Raw genomic sequence first — 18,088 nt, 5'->3', positions numbered from 1 at the left:
AGCCTTGACAGAGACGACCAGTTGGTTGAGAGGGAGCGTAAAGCTAGTGCAGGAGGATATCATCCGAAGGCTTTCCTTGGAGGGGAAAGTCGCAGTAAACTCAAAATCCGATAACTGGCGAACTTGCCAATCCCAACCCCCATCGTCCCAAAGCCAGAGCTCCTCGAGAAGGATCTGAGGGGTGATGCACTTGGACTGGACAGAGATGATACCGGAGTTGGAGAGCGCTGGGATAGGAGCAACAACAGGGACCTCACGATCTAAGGCGAAAAACGAACAACCAGGGAGACCAAGACCATAATGGACGAATGCAGGTGGTTTGGATCGATTCTGACAATCAACAGTGAGGTGACCATCTTCTCTACAGATAAGGCAAAAGGGGGGTTTTGGCATCGAGATTGGAAATGGCCAGGACGGTGGCACGCGAAGCAGGTGAGGGTAGGGTTGGCAACATGAGACTGGGGAGGAGCGCAGGCAGATCCAAGAGGAGGAGGGGGAAGGATGCCATCTCCAGCCGAACCAGACACAGATCCGGCGCCCTGACCAGCAGTAGCGCTAATGGGACGACGGGCCAGCGCCCCCGACGCACCACGGGGCACGAAACGTGACGGGACCCCACCAGGAGCCGCCGGAGTCCACAGCGGGCCATCCCCTGGGGCGCAGCACCATGCAGAGGGGGCGGCGGATTCTGTTGGAAATATGCCCTAGAGGCAATAATAAATTGGTTATTATTATATTTCCTTGTTCATGACAATCGTTTATTATCCATGCTAGAATTGTATTGATAGGAAACTCAGATACATGTGTGGATACATAGACAACACCATGTCCCTAGTAAGCCTCTAGTTGACTAGCTCGTTGATCAATAGATGGTTACAGTTTCCTGACCATGGACATTGGATGTCGTTGATAACGGGATCACATCATTAGGAGAATGATGTGATGGACAAGACCCAATCCTAAGCCTAGCACAAGATCGTGTAGTTCGTTTGCTAAGAGCTTTTCTAATGTCAAGTATCATTTCCTTAGACCATGAGATTGTGCAACTCCCGGATACCGTAGGAATGCTTTGGGTGTACCAAACGTCACAACGTAACTGGGTGTCTATAAAGGTGCACTACAGGTATCTCCGAAAGTGTCTGTTGGGTTGACACGAATCGAGACTGGGATTTGTCACTCTGTGTAAATGGAGAGGTATCTCTGGGCCCACTCGGTAGGACATCATCATAATGTGCACAATGTGACCAAGGAGTTGATCACGGGATGATGTGTTACGGAACGAGTAAAGAGACTTGCCGGTAACGAGATTGAACAAGGTATCGGGATACCGACGATCGAATCTCGGGCAAGTGCTATACCGGTAGACAAAGGGAATTGTATACGGGATTGATTGAATCCTCGACATCGTGGTTCATCTGATGAGATCATCGAGGAGCATGTGGGAGCCAACATGGGTATCCAGATCCCGCTGTTGGTTATTGACCGGAGAGTCGTCTCGGTCATGTCCGCGTGTCTCCCGAACCCGTAGGGTCTACACACTTAAGGTTCGGTGACGCTAGGGTTGTAGAGATATTAGTATGCGGTAACCCAAAAGTTGTTCGGAGTCCCGGATGAGATCCCGGACGTCACGAGGAGTTCCGGAATGGTCCGGAGGTGAAGAATTATATACAGGAAGTTCAGTTTCGGCCATCGGGAAAGTTTCGGGGGTTATCGGTATTGTACCGGTACCACCGGAAGGGTCCCGGGGGTCCACCGGGTGGGGCCACCTATCCCGGAGGGCCCCATGGGCTGAAGTGGGAGGGGAACCAGCCCCTAGTGGGCTGGTGCGCCCCCCATGGGCCCCCCCTGCGCCTAGGGTTGGAAACCCTGGGGTGGGGGGCCCACCTGGCTTGGGGGCAAGTTTCCCCCCTTGGCCGTCGTCCCCCCTTGTAGATGGGATCTCCAGGGCCGGCGCCCCCCAGGGGGCCTATATATAGTAGGGGGGAGGGAGGGCAGCAGAACCCTAGCCCCTGGCGCCTCCCTCTCCCTCCCGTGACACCTCTCCCTCCCGTTAGTGCTTGGCGAAGCCCTGCCGGGATCCCCGCTACTTCCACCACCACGCCGTCGTGCTGCTGGATCTCCATCAACCTCTCCTCCCCTCTTGCTGGATCAAGAAGGAGGAGACATCGCTGCTCCGTACGTGTGTTGAACGCGGAGGTGCCGTCCGTTCGGCGCTAGGATCATCGGTGATTTGGATCACGACGAGTACGACTCCATCAACCCCGTTCTCTTGAACGCTTCCGCTCGCGATCTACAAGGGTATGTAGATGCACTCCTCCCCTCTCGTTGCTAGTAAACTCCATAGATTGATCTTGGTGATGCGTAGAAAATTTTGAATTTCTGCTACGTTACCCTACAGTGGCATCATGAGCTAGGTCTATGCGTAGTTTCTATGCACGAGTAGAACACAAAGTAGTTGTGGGCGTCGATTTTTTCAATTTACTTGCCGTTACTAGTCTTATCTTGATTCGGCGGCATCGTGGGATGAAGCGGCCCGGACCGACCTTACACGTACACTTACGTGAGACAGGTTCCACCGACTGACATGCACTAGTTGCATAAGGTGGCTAGCAGGTGTCTGTCTCTCCCACTTTAGTCGGATCGGATTCGATGAAAAGGGTCCTTATGAAGGGTAAATAGAAATTGGCATATCACGTTGTGGTTTTTGCGTAGGTAAGAAACGTTCTTGCTAGAAACCCATAGCAGCCACGTAAAACATGCAACAACAATTAGAGGACGTCTAACTTGTTTTTGCAGGGTATGCTATGTGATGTGATATGGTGAAAAGGATGTGATGAATGATATATGTGATGTATGAGATTGATCATGTTCTTGTAATAGAAATCACGACTTGCATGTCGATGAGTATGACAACCGGAAGGAGCCATAGGAGTTGTCTTAATTTATTGTATGACCTGCGTGTCAATGAAAAACGCCATGTAATTACTTTACTTTATTGCTAACCGTTAGCCATAGTAGTAGAAGTAATAGTTGGCGAGACAACTTCATGAAGACACGATGATGGAGATCATGATGACGGAGATCATGGTGTCATGCCGGTGACGAAGGTGATCATGCCGCGCCTCGAAGATGGAGATCTAAGGCGCAAGATGATATTGGCCATATCACGTCACTTTATGATTTGCATGTGATGTTTGTCATGTTTACATCTTATTTGCTTAGAACGACGGTAGCATAAATAAGATGATCCCTCACTAAAATTTCAAGAGACGTGTTCCCCCTAACTGTGCACCGTTGCGAAGATTCGTTGTTTCGAAGCACCACGTGATGATCGGGTGTGATAGATTCTAACGTTCGAATACAACGGGTGTTAACGAGCCTAGAATGTACAGACATGGCCTCGGAACACATGCGAAACACTTAGGTTGACTTGACGAGCCTAGCATGTACAGACATGGCCTCGGAACACAAGAGATCGAAAGGTCGAACATGAGTCGTATAGTAGATGCGATCAACATGGAGATGTTCACCGATGATGACTAGTCCGTCTCACGTGATGATCGGACACGGCCTAGTTTGACTCGGATCATGTATCACTTAGATGACTAGAGGGATGTCTATCTGAGTGGGAGTTCATTAAATAATCAGATGAACTTAATTATCTTGAACATAGTCAAAAGGTCTTTGCAAATTATGTCATAGCTTACGCTTTAGTTCTACTGTTTAAGATATGTTCCTAGAGAAAATTTAGTTGAAAGTTGGTAGTAGCAATTATGCGGACTGGGTCCGTAAACTGAGGATTGTCCTCATTGCTGCACAGAAGGCTTATGTCCTCAATGCACCGCTCGGTGTGCTGAACCTCAGCGTCGTCTGTAGATGTTGCGAGACATCTAACATACACGTTTTTGATGACTACGTGATAGTTCAGTGTGTAATGCTAACGGTTTAGAATTGTGGCACCAAAGACGGTTTTGAAACGTCGCAGAACATATGAGATGTTCCGAAGACTGAAATTGGGATTTCAGACTAGTGCCAACGTTAAGAGGTATGAGACCTCTGACAAGTTTCTTAAGCCTGCAAACTAAGGGAGAAAAGCTCAATCGTTGAGCATGTGCTCAGATTGTCTGAGTACCACAATCGCTTGAATCGAGTGGGAGTTAATCTTCCAGATGAGATAGTGATGGTTCTCCATAGTCACTGCCACAAAGCTATTAGAGCTTCGTGATGAACTATAACATATCAGGGATAGATATGATGATCCTTGAGCTATTCGCGATGTTTGACACCGCGAAAGTAGAAATCAAGAAGGAGCATCAATTGTTGATGGTTAGTAAAACTACTAGTTTCTAGAAGGGCAAGGGCAAAAGGGATACTTCATGAAACAGCAAGTCATTTGCTGCTCTAGTGAAGAATCCCAAGGTTGAACCCAAACCCGAGACTAAGTGCTTCTGTAATGAGGGGAACGGTCACTGAAGCAGTATTACCCTAGATACTTGGTAGATGAGATGGCAGGCAAGGTCGACAGAAGTATATTGGATATACATGTGTACTTTACTAGTACTCCTAGCAGCACCAGGGTATTAGATACCGGTTCGATTGCTAAGTGTTAGTAACTCGAAATAAAAGTTGCGGAATAAATGGAGACTAGCTAAAGGTGAGATGACGATGTGTGTTGGAAGTGTTTCCAAGGTTGATGTCATCAAGCATCGCATGCTCCCTCTACCATCGAGATTGGTGTTTGCGTTGATCATAAACATGATTGGATTATGTTTATTGCAATACGGTTATTCATTTAAGGAGAATAATGGTTACTCTGTTTATTTGAATAATACCTTCAATGGTCTTGCACCTAAAATGAATCTCGATCGCAGTGATACACATGTTCGTGCCAAAAGATATAAAATAGTAATGATAGTACCACATACTTGTGGCACTACCATTTGAGTCATATTGGTATAGAACGCATGAAGAAGCTCCATGTAGATGGATCTTTGGACTCAGTCGTTTTTGAAAAGATTGAGACATGCGAACCATGTCTATTGGTATATATGCATGAAGAAACTCCATGCAGATGGATCGTTTGGACTCACTTGATTTTGAATCACTTGAGACATGCAAATCATACCACATGGGCAAGATGACTGAAAGGCCTCGTTTTCAGTAAGATGGAACAAGAGAGCAACTTATTGGAAGTAATACATTTTGATGTATGCAGTCCAATGAGTGCTGAGGCATGCAGTGGATATCGTTATGTTCTTACTTCACAGATGATTTGAGTAGATGTTGAGTGTATTTACTTGATGAAACACAACTCTGAATTATTGAAAGGTTCAAGTAATTTCAGAGTGAAGTTGAAGATCGTCGTGACAAGAGGATAAAATGTCTGTGATATGATCATAGAGATGAGTATCTGAGTTACGAGTTTGGCACACAATTAAGACATTGTGGAAAGTGTTTCACAATTAATACCGCCTGGAACACCACAGTGTGATGGTGTGTCCGAACATCATAACTGCACCCTATTGGATATGGTGCATGCCATGATGTCTCTTATCGAATTACCACTATCGTTTATGGGTTAGGCATTAGAGATAACCGCATTCACTTTAAAAGGGGCACCACGCAATTCCGTTGAGACGACACCGTTTAGAGAAACCTAAGTTGTCGTTTTTTAAAAGTTTGGGGCTGCGATGCTTATGTGAAAAAGTTTCAGGCTGATAAGCTCGAACCCAAAGTGGATAAATGCATCTTCATAGAATACCCAAAACAGTTGGGTATACCTCCTATTTCAGATCTGGAAGCAAAAGTAATTGCTTCTAGAAACGAGTCCTTTCTCGAGGAAAAGTTTCTCTCGAAAGAATTGAGTGGGAGGATGGTAGAGACTTGATGAGGTTATTGAACCATGACTTCAACTAGTGTGTAGCAGGGCACAGGAAGTTGTTCCTGTGGAACCTACACCAATTGAAGTGGAAGCTTATGATAGTGATCATGAAACTTCGGATCAAGTCACTACCAAACCTCGTAGTTCGACAAGGATATGTACTACTCCTGAGTGGTACGTAATCCTGTCTTAGATATCATGTTGTTAGACAATACTGAACCTACGAGCTATGGAGAAGCGATGGTGGGCCCATATTCCGACAAATGGTTAGAAGCCATGAAATCCGAGATAGGATCCATGTATCAGAACAAAGCATGGACTTTGGTGAACTTGCCCGATGATCGGCAAGCCATTGAGATAAATGGATCTTTAAGAAGAAGACGGACATGGACGGTAAGGTTACCGTCTATGAAGCTCGACTTGTGGCAAAGAGTATTTTCACAAGTTCAAGGAGTTGACTACGATGAGATTTTCTCATTCGTAGAGATGCTTAAGTCCGTCGGAATCATGTTAGCATTAGCTGCATTTATGAAATCTGGCAGATGGATGTCAAAAACAAGTTTCCTTACCAGTTTTCGTAAGGAAAGGTTGTATGTGATACAATCAGAAAGGTTTTGTCGATCCTAAGGATGCTAAAAGGTATGCTAGCTCCAGCGATCCTTCCATGGACTAGAGCAAGCATCTCGGAGTCAGAATATACGCTTTGATGGAGTGATCAAAGTTTTTGGGTTCATACAAAGTTTGTTAGAAACTTGTATTTACAATAAAGTGAGTGGGAGCGCTACAACATTTCTGATAAGTATATGTGAATGACATATTGTTGATCCGAAATGATGTAAAATTTCTGGAAAGCATAAAGGGTTGTTTGAAAGGAGTTTTTCAAAGGAAGACCTGGATAAAGCTGCTTACATATTGGGCATCAAGATCTATAGAGATAGATCAAGACGCCTGATGATACTTTCAAAGAACGCACACCTTGACATGATTTTGAAAGAGTTCAAAATAGATCAGCAAAGAAGGAGTTCTTGGCTGTGTTACAAGGTGTGAGTATTGAGTAAGACTCAAGACCTGACCACAGCAGAAGAGAGAGAAAGGACGAAGGTCGTCCCCTATGCTTTAGACGTAGGCTCTACAGTATGCTATGCTGTGTACCGCACATGAAGTGTGCCTTGCCATGAGTTGGTCAAGGGGTACAATAGTGATCCGGGAATGGATCACATGACAGCGGTCGAACTTATCCTTAGTATCTAGTGGACTAAGGAATTTTCTCGATTATGGAGGTGAAAAGGAGTTCATCGTAAAGGGTTACGTCGATGCGAACTTTGACACTAATCCGGATGACTCTGAGTAGTAGACCGGATTCGTATAGTAGAGCAGGTATTTGAAATGGCTCCAAGTAGCGCATGGTACCATCCACAAGATGACATAGATATTCGTAAAGCACACACGGATCTGAAAGGTTCAGACCCGTTGACTAATAACCTCTCTCACAAGCATAACATGATCAAACCAGAACTCATTGAGTGTTAATCACATAGTGATGTGAACTAGATTGTTGACTCTAGTAAACTCTTTGGATGTTGGTCACATGGTGATGTGACCTGTGAGTATTAATCACATGGCGATGTGAACTAGATTATTGACTCTAGTGCAAGTGGGAGACTGTTGGAAATATGCCCTAGAGGCAATAATAAATTGGTTATTATTATATTTCCTTGTTCATGACAATCGTTTATTATCCATGCTAGAATTGTATTGATAGGAAACTCAGATACATGTGTGGATACATAGACAACACCATGTCCCTAGTAAGCCTCTAGTTGACTAGCTCGTTGATCAATAGATGGTTACAGTTTCCTGACCATGGACATTGGATGTCGTTGATAACGGGATCACATCATTAGGAGAATGATGTGATGGACAAGACCCAATCCTAAGCCTAGCACAAGATCGTGTAGTTCGTTTGCTAAGAGCTTTTCTAATGTCAAGTATCATTTCCTTAGACCATGAGATTGTGCAACTCCCGGATACCGTAGGAATGCTTTGGGTGTACCAAACGTCACAACGTAACTGGGTGTCTATAAAGGTGCACTACAGGTATCTCCGAAAGTGTCTGTTGGGTTGACACGAATCGAGACTGGGATTTGTCACTCCGTGTAAACGGAGAGGTATCTCTGGGCCCACTCGATAGGACATCATCATAATGTGCACAATGTGACCAAGGAGTTGATCACGGGATGATGTGTTACGGAACGAGTAAAGAGACTTGCCGGTAACGAGATTGAACAAGGTATCGGGATACCGACGATCGAATCTCGGGCAAGTGCTATACCGGTAGACAAAGGGAATTGTATACGGGATTGATTGAATCCTCGACATCGTGGTTCATCTGATGAGATCATCGAGGAGCATGTGGGAGCCAACATGGGTATCCAGATCCCGCTGTTGGTTATTGACCGGAGAGTCGTCTCGGTCATGTCTGCGTGTCTCCCGAACCCGTAGGGTCTACACACTTAAGGTTCGGTGACGCTAGGGTTGTAGAGATATTAGTATGCGGTAACCCGAAAGTTGTTCGGAGTCCCGGATGAGATCCCGGACGTCACGAGGAGTTCCGGAATGGTCCGGAGGTGAAGAATTATATATAGGAAGTCCAGTTTCGGCCACCGGGAAAGTTTCGGGGGTTATCGGTATTGTACCGGGACCACCGGAAGGGTCCCGGGGGTCCACCGGGTGGGGCCACCTATCCCGGAGGGCCCCATGGGATGAAGTGGGAGGGGAACCAGCCCCTAGTGGGCTGGTGCGCCCCCCATGGGCCTCCCCCTGCGCCTAGGGTTGGAAACCCTGGGGTGGGGGCGCCCCACCTGGCTTGGGGGGCAAGTTTCCCCCCTTGGCCGCCGTCCCCCCTTGTAGATGCGATCTCCAGGGCCGGCGCCCCCCCCCAGGGGGCCTATATAGAGTAGGGGGGAGGGAGGGCAGAAAAACCCTAGCCCCTGGCGCCTCCCTCTCCCTCCCGTGACACCTTTCCCTCCCGTTAGTGCTTGGCGAAGCCCTGCCGGGATCCCCGCTACTTCCACCACCACGCCGTCGAGCTGCTGGATCTCCATCAACCTCTCCTCCCCTCTTGCTGGATCAAGAAGGAGGAGACGTCGCTGCTCCGTACGTGTGTTGAACGCGGAGGTGCCGTCCGTTCGGCGCTAGGATCATCGGTGATTTGGATCACGACGAGTACGACTCCATCAACCCCGTTCTCTTGAACGCTTCCGCTCGCGATCTACAAGGGTATGTAGATGCACTCCTTCCCTCTCGTTGCTAGTAAACTCCATAGATTGATCTTGGTGATGCGTAGAAAATTTTGAATTTCTGCTACGTTACCCAACAGATTCGGGCCAGAAGAACCAGCCCGGCTGGCCGCAAGCGCCACCTCCCTTGGATCTGCAGAGACCGCCGCAGATCCGGGCAGAGGCACCGAGGGGCCAGCCGCCACCGAGCCAGATCCGAGCGAGGGAGAGCCGCCCTTCGCCGACCCCGCCCCCGCAGCCGGAGCACGCGCCGCCTGGAGCTTGGAGCGCAGCGCGGCCTCATAATCCAGGTCCGCCTCGCCCGAGCCATCCCGCCTCCGCTTCTGGCCGGAGACGGCGTCGCCGGAGGACCCGCGCAAGCGGTCCATCGAGACCACCGCCGCAGACGAGAGGGAGAGGGGAGGGGAGGAGTAGATCTAGAGAAGACTCGAATGGGAGAGCGGCGACGGCGCAGGTCAGAGGAGGAAGCAGGGAACCCTAGAAATGGGGGAACCGAACCCTTCCGGACCCATATATATCTGGACCGAGCCAGGCCAGGGCCAACAAGAAGGGCCAAGGGGGGAGCGGGGGGGAGGGGTGGGCCTGGGCCAACCGCGGCCCAGTCACCGATAGAGGGAGGGGAAAACGGACACACAATCCAGGGGAAGCACCGCCCCAGGCCCAACAGGCCCACCAGGCGGCGCGCGGGCCCGCAGCCCAAAAACAGAGCCATCCACGGACTCCAGCGCCAGATCTAGGGTTGACGACGCCGCCGCCGCTGCCGACGGAGCCGGAGCCGGACCCCCAGATGGAGCGCAAGCAGGGGAGGGCATCGGAGGGGAGGGGAGAGGGCGGGGCCGGCACCACCACGCCGCCCCCGCCAGGGCCCAGGAGCCCCTGCGCCGGAGACGGAGCGGGGGCACGTCGACGCCCTCAGGACACGCGCCGCCAGCCGTCAGCTTCCAACGCGGCGAAGGCAGGCCGCCCACGCCTGCCAGGCGCAAACTTCCGGCAGCGGCCCGGAGCCGAGACGACGGGGAGACCGCACACAGGCACCGGACGGGAAGGGGAAGGGGAGGCATCGGAATCCGACCCCGAATCCTCAGAGTCGAGCGCCCAAAACCTGTTGGACAGGGGAGGAGCGGGGAGGACGGAGCGAGGCGAGGTCGACGGGGCGGGGGGAGGGGAGGGGGCGCAGCCAGGGGGAGCGAGGGAAGGTCATCGGGGAAGAGGGGGAGAAGGCGAGCTCGGCGACGTCGACGCCAGAGGGGGAAGGGGAGAGGAGCGAGCCATCGACTGCCACATGTTCGGGGTTCTCCAATCACCATGCATATAGGCTGCATGCATAAGGAGAGCAATTTTGCCATGGTTTATGGTGTAATGCATTGGCTGTGTTGATGCAACTACATGGTGTTTGATTGCATACAAAGGATATGGTTAAGAGTTAACAATTACACATAACACATAGAGTTGCAGTACAGTGCCTTGGTGACTGCGGTGGATGGTGGTCGCGGCGCCGTGTTCGACACGATGAACACGGAGTCGCGGGCGAGCCATCTCGTCGGCGGCGCGGTGAACTACTTGCTACGTCGGCGCCGCAGAGAAAGTCCATACGCAGGGACAAATAGGAGGGCGCTGAGGCAGAGGATGGGGGGAAGAGAAATACAGCGCCATTGCGTCATCGGTGCATTAGGATGCGGGATGTGAGGCCAAAAGGAATGACGCCGACGACAGTTTAGTAGGACACAAGCGAGGAGGCCGTGAGGAATGATGTCGGGGGTGGAGCCAATGTAGCAAGACGTCGGAGACAAGGCCGGGAGGAACGACCCCAACGGCCACTCCAGTGTAGTAGGACGTGGGAGAGGAGACAGCGACGACGCCGCTAGTGTAGCAGGACGCGGGAGAGGAGCCTGAGATGAACCACGGCGACGACAACACTAATGCAGCTGGACGCAGGAGAGGTGACCAAGAGAAACAACGCCGACAGTGGCGCCAGTATAACAGGACGTACGTGAGGCAGAGGCACAAAGAGGAACGATTAAGGGGTGTCATTAAAGCAGACCACACAAATGCATATGTACAGTCATGAGAAAGATATAGATCTACTCATTTACGATCGTCAAAACAAAAAAGTCCAACACAAAAGTCGTATGAAACTGCGAGATGAAGCTACTGATAAAAAAAATCAAACTATCGTGACGAATTTGAAAAAATTCTTCCAAAATAACTACAAACATGAACACGAAATTAAAATTTACAATGGACGAAACTACGAACCGATCGCCTAAATGAAATCACAACATCGAAGTGCTTCTTTTTTGTGTAGATCTTATCTCGAATTGAAGTATTGTTGTTTTGATTAGAGTTAAACGAAGATACCACCTGCACCCCGCAAAAAAAAAAAACATACCACCTACAACCTCACATACACCCCAGTGTTAGACGAAACGAGCCTGCATCCTTGGACCCACCCAGGTGCTCTCTCTTGCATCGCTCGAATTTGACTTGCTGAAAACTACCGATCCGACCGTTTCAAGCAGACCTGGCTGAGATGTGGTTTAAAATCTGTGTGATACAGGCCAAACAGTGAACGCATGCCAGCAAAACAGTCTAATTTTATTCCGCTCTATGCAGTTCACCAAACATGTCCTAGCTGTTGAACTCTGAAGTGGTATTCCCGCAGCAACAACAAAAACGAACTCTGAAATGTAAAACTTTTGTCCGAGGTGCACACGTCCCGTGTAGATCTGCCATTCACTGCGGCACGCTGGTAAAAAGTTCACTTCCGTGTATATTTATATACTGGGACGCGGACGAAGAGCACACGGCGACGCACGCCTCTTAAATCAAAGCCACTAGTTGTTCGTTTGGGGATCGGTGCAGGTTTTAGTTTAATTGGCAGCGAGAGTGCAATACAACGTGCTTGTGTATATATGGCAGCAGTAAATGCTCTGCATAGTCATTCAATTCGAGGTACTAGGTCTGACAAACATAGCAAAGATTTCAACGGTGAATGGCAAAGGCTTTGGTACACGTCCATTTAATAAAAAACCCAGGATGACACACTGTAAAAATGTAAAGAAAGAAACTTTCTCTTCCACCGATGGCCTGTAGCAATTTCGTTTGTGTCTATGTGACGGGACACAATTGTTTTGATTTTGACGATTAATTGCACCTTTCTTAGAATTTTATTATTAAATTCTCAGCTTTTTAGAAGAGAATTATTCCTTGGATTTTCAAAAAAAAAAAGAGATTATTATGAATACGTTTCTAGAACTATTACCATGACATTCTCTGTTTTTCACTTAAGATAAAAAACAACATGAAATGTGTTGAAAAATCTCTCAGATTTACCTACATAATTGTCTAGGAATTAATTAGCATTGAAAGAAATTCCCTAGGAACTTGGTACTCCACAAGCTGTGAAGTGTCCAACTAAGGGGGTGTTTGTTTTCAGGGACTTTTTGGTGTAGGGACTAGAAAAAGTCCCCTCTTAGAGACTTTTTAACCAAACAGAAGGGACTACTAGGGACTAAAAGTTGCTTTTTGGGACTAAATGAAGAAGACTCTCAAGTAGAGTCTTTTTGGGACTTTTCCAACAATGCCCCACCCTGCACCCATTACCCCGCCCCATGGTGTTGTTTGGTTGTTATTTTTCTGTATACTAGGGGTAACATGGTCATTTAATAACCTTTAGGGAGGGACTAGGAACTTTTTAGTCCTGGAAACAAACAGGGACGGACTTTTTAGGGACTAGGGACTTTTTAGTTGGGACAAAAAAAAGTCGTAGGACTTATGAACCAAACATGGCCTAAATATTAGATATGTTTATATGATTCGTCAATATCGCTGATCACATGAAGATGTGTTCACATGTAGATGTGTTTATATGATTCAAAACGTAGGGCTCTTAAAATTTACATGCATGTGGGGCATTGTTAGATGTCCAGTCCAAGTGTCCAACTGTTCACATGTAGATGTGTTCACACGTCCAAGCATTTATTCTTTGTCAGGGATCATTAAGACGAGAAAAATACCTCTCCTAAAAGAAAGCATACGTCCAATTAAATTTGAGAAATACGTGCAGCAGCCAGCAGAGTGGACTGTTTTTTTTAGGCCAAGTAAACTCTGGAGGCGTGTTCAAGTTCCACCTACTACCACAACCACAGTCTTTTGCCTCTGTTTCAAAAAAAAAAATTAACCGCAAAGTCAACACTCAACACTAAGGCACAGAGCAGTTGGAAGTAAAGAGACATTGACTTGACGATCATCTCTCGTAGTAGGAGTATACTAGTATTTTTTAACCACATACTGTAGAAGGATGGAATGTAAATTCATTTTACGAGGGAAAATAATAATAATACTATATCGCCATACCATGGAATGCACTTTCCATACCACGTCAAAAAGACACGATCCAAATGAAATAATCTGTACGACCTAAGAATTCACTAGCCCGAGAGCCGGTGATCATTTCGGAGACGAACAAACTCAGCCTAAAAAACAAGAGCAAAAGTACATCATAAGGCAAGAAAGCAAGAAGAATCTGCTACAAGAACCTGAAAGTCAGTCTACTACAACACAAGCTAAACTCGACAACCATGACGATGTGTCCACACGCACCACAGGAAACCTATATTGCAGCACCACTCGCACGAGCCTAGGGGGAACATCCGCGAGCAACGAGGGTGCCATTCTGCACCACAAACGACAACCTGATGCAGACACTTTGCACTATCTAAAGAAGAGGCCGATAATTACATCTGCGGAAGTAACTGTGTGGGCTCAACGAGCGTGGGCACACGAGCAGCACGCTCCACCGTCCACCCCCAACAGAGTATAGCTGGCCAGCCATAGTGCCCGCCTGACTTCTCAGCTGACCTGACAGGGAACGCGAAACGTGTGTGAAGTCTGAACCCGATGAGTGATTAGCGGCAGCTGTTCCGTCACCTTTTCCGTCAAACCCGCAGGCGTGTACAAGATGCAGAATTCTGTGATCGAAATGATGACTCGTCACCTCCTCGCGAAAGACGAAGAAGGACGAGGAGAATCATGCAAACGCCGATCAAACCGCACCTGGACAAGTTCAAATCATTCCCCGAGAATGTGGCCGAGAAAAAAGAATCTGCTTGGGGTCAAGGAAGATAAGCAGCTGTTGTGTCATCCGTCACCTCGGCGGCCACAACTGCACCAAATAATTTTGTGCTCTTCTCGTACGCCACGTCCCTCTCCCGTGATCCTCGTCGATCTAGAATGGAATTCCATGCCGATTGTTACGTCTCTCCGAACGCGTTCGGCCGGTGCATTCGGAATTTCAGATGCGCTCATCATATCTTAAGACGAGGTCCGTCTCACTCCCAACGTACGTACAGAAGTACTCCGTACTTGTTCATGTTACTGCCATATGTTCTGTTGCGGCTGACTTGGCTCGCGACGACCTCGATTCATTCTGCAGGGGCCAGAGCCAGAGCAGCCAGCGGTAAATCTGAGAATGGGTTTTGTTTAACCGGGTGCTTTGGGTGGGTTTTCTACGTGGGTTTCTTTAGTTCGGGTCTTACTGGGTGGAGTCTGACTACAGTTTAGTTTGGTTTAGTTTACTGTAGGAAGTAATTGGGTTTGGGTGGGTATGGGCTGAAACAGTTCCAGTTCAAAACAGTTTTGACCCGTGGTTAACAACCGGTGTGTGAGATCAGTTTATATTCATAGTTTATCCCAGTGTGGATGGCCGCTACAACTTGCGTCCATCGTAAGGCTCAACAAGTCAACAGACTGTTGCGAGGAAGCTACGGGGTCACCTCAGCCAAGCCAGCTGCGCTCGCCCGCGAGGATGGGACTCCACTCCGGCGCTCGACGCCCTACAGGCCACCGTGTTCCCAGGCCGCGGGTCTGCGTCGGCGTGTCCATCCACCACGCCGCCTGCCACGACGCCTCTGCCACTCTCTTCGTCCAGACCTGGGCCGCCGCATACCACCTCGAGGATGCCCTCGACAGTGCCGATCCTTCCCAGGCCGTGCTGCTGCCGCCGCCGCCCGTCCTCGACCGCTCCCTCGTTGCCGACCCCGACGACCTGCTCGGCAAGACACTCGCCGGGATGAGCCGCCTTGCGTCCGGCCCTCCGCCTACGCGTCCGCCAGCGAGTAGGGGTTTCCGCATTCGTCTCCGGTGATCGCGTCCTCCCCCCTGGCGCGCGACCAGATCGACGGGATCAAGGACGCGGCGGCTGCCGCACTGGGGCATTAGCGCATGCCGTCGTTCGTGGCGGCGTCGGCGCTGGCATGGGTGTGCCTGCTGCGGAGCCGGTTCGTGGGCGTTGAAAGCGCGGCGCACAGCCACATGCTGTTCTCGACAGAGTGCCGGTCGAGGCTGGCGCCGCCGCTCCCCGCCGAGTACTTCGGCAACTGCCTGCGCCCGTGCTTCATGGAGGCCACGATGGAGCGCCTGATGACGAGCGGCGGCTGCGGTGCCATCGGGGCGGCGATAAGGGAGATGGAGCGAGGCGTGCTGGAGGGCGCAGAGGGGTGGCTGGGGCGGCCCATGTCGGTGCTGCCGCAGCGGCCCATGTCGCCGAGCTCCTCAACCACAGAGCATCTGACTGACATCGATCGTGTCCGTGTGTGTGGTGACGAGGAGTTGGCTTGCTCTTGTAAATTTGACGAGTATGTACTGTATGTTTTACCAATCTCTAGTAATTCACAAGCTGACCACAGCCCAGCGCTCAACCCATTTGAGCGAACAGTTTTAACCAATTTCAGTTGATGGTTCCAACCCACAGGTTGCCATTCGGTTTGGTTCAGTTTGGGTGGAAAGATGAAACAGGTTTGGTTTTAGTTGGGCTGAGGAAAGTATCAAACAGTTCTCAGGATCAGCCAGCGGACGGACGGACGTACGGAAGCGATGAGGAAGTTCACGAGAGAAGCGATCGATCCACGACGAGAGAAAAATGGCGACTACGAATGATTGGCTGAGCGTGTTCCCAGCAATGTCAGGAACTCAGGATCAATGCAGTAGCAAGCAGGTGTCACGCGTTTGGAGCAAATTAACTGATTAAGCATGATATTCATCAAAATGATGGCTTGTCATGTCGGGAAGACAAAGAACGACGAGGTACGCGGATTAAACCGCCCCAAGCTCTAATCAAACCCCAAGAACGTTGATGGAGGAAAGAATCAGTTTCTTGTGAACGTGGATAGGCAGTTCCTCAGCCGTCACCTCGGCCTTCTCAATAGCAACAAATCCTGTTCTCTCATCTCGCACGATATGGTGTCGATCATGTAGAATAGAGTTCCATGTCGATCATCGTAGTACGTCAATCCTGGTCGTCGTGCATGCATGGAATCTTCGCTTCTGTCCACAGAAATGCCATGGCATCGCACTTTCGGCGATCTCGAGGCTGGCGGGCATTTCAAATCTCGGTTGGTTCCAGTCGTGCCCCGGTCAAGACGCCGGTGCACCGCGCCCGTAGTACGTACGTGAAGTGAGCCGTTCCGAACCAGCCCGGACGTCTGGCCCGCTTGACCCAGCCAACTGTTCACTACTTCACTTCACATATGTCTCTTGTTACAGTAAAGAAAAATGTCTCTTGCCCGCCCTCCGGCTAGCTAGACTTGTCGCCATGGCCGAGGAGGTTTACACGTAGCAGTGGAGATGAGGTACAGCCAAATATTGCCCGGCCGTATGGCTCGATCGATACACTAGGGATGTGTTTGGTTGTCCGTAGCGATTTTGCTTGTATTACTTCCTCCGATCCTTTTTAGTCTGCATATAAGTTTTGTCCGAAGTCAAAGTATCTCAACTTTGACCAAACTTATAGAAAACAGCATTAACATTTACAGTGTCAAATCAACATTGTTAGATTCATTATGAAATGTAGTTTCATAGTATATGTATTTGGTATTGTAAATGTTGGTACTTTTTAATATAAATTTGGTCAAACTTTGCAAAGTTTGACTTGACACAAATCTAATATGCGGAGTAAAAAGGACCGAAGGGAGTACATGTGTGTCTTAGTTGGGCCTAATTGAGAAGAAAACAAGAAAAAGAAAATCATTATCTACACATTGTTTGGTTATCTGCATGTAGACTGGCTGCATTAGGGGATTAATTTTGTCATGGTGTTTGATGTCCAGCATTGGCTGCATGGGTACAATTACATGGTGTTCGGTTGCATACAAAAGATATAATTAAGAGTTAACAATTACACATAAACAAAGAGTTAACGAGAAAACTAAATTCTTTCACAGATCCGCACGATTCGGATCTAACGGATAATCTGCATGCTTCGATTTTTTACGTAATTCCCGGTCGCCCCGTGATTCCCGCTCCCGCTTCGCACGTCCCCGCCCCGTTCGGGACTTTTTTTGCCTCGCGTTGCCCGCTTCCCCTTTTCCTTCCTTTTTTGCCTCGCGTTGCCCGCTTCCCCTAACCAGCATGACTAGATTGAGGTTGTGACTACATTTAGATTTTGTAATTTGTGTACCTGTAAAAAACGTGGCGTGAATAATAAAGTGTCCTTTTTTTTCCTTTTTTACACCGATTTTTCCTTCTTTTTCCTACTGTTTTTTCTTCATTTTAATAGTCAAATGGCTCGGCTGCTCTGTTAGTATTTTTAGGTTGAGGCCTTTTTAACCCCAAATTTCTTGCGTTTAGTAGGAAGAACACTTACAAGAAAACAAATGCATAATATTGGGGTATAAAGGCTATCAGTTCATCATGATTTTTTGTTACATTTCTCCATTGTATCATTCACATGATACATACACTTCGTTGTACCCCCTTGAGCACTATAATGATAACGAGGACAATTTCTCGATGAGCCAATGAGGCGTACGAACACTATGATAACTTTTGACCTGAAAAAAATTGTTGAAGCATACCCCGTAATTTCTGTGTCAGTACCATTATAATATAGGAACCGCGGACCTGATACCGC

General features: G+C 48.6%; 1 pseudogene; it reads left to right on the top strand.

Annotated features, from left to right (window-relative positions):
• Positions 1-15,915, top strand: part of LOC123120788 (malonyl-CoA:anthocyanidin 5-O-glucoside-6''-O-malonyltransferase-like) — a 62,764-nt pseudogene extending 46,849 nt beyond the window's left edge.
• The last annotated feature ends 2,173 nt before the right edge of the window (positions 15,916-18,088 follow it).

The sequence above is a fragment of the Triticum aestivum genome, chromosome 5D (assembly GCF_018294505.1).
Source record: "Triticum aestivum cultivar Chinese Spring chromosome 5D, IWGSC CS RefSeq v2.1, whole genome shotgun sequence".
NCBI lineage: Eukaryota > Viridiplantae > Streptophyta > Magnoliopsida > Poales > Poaceae > Triticum > Triticum aestivum.
Note: the sequence above shows the minus strand (reverse complement) of the source record. Positions and strands in the feature narration are given on the sequence as shown.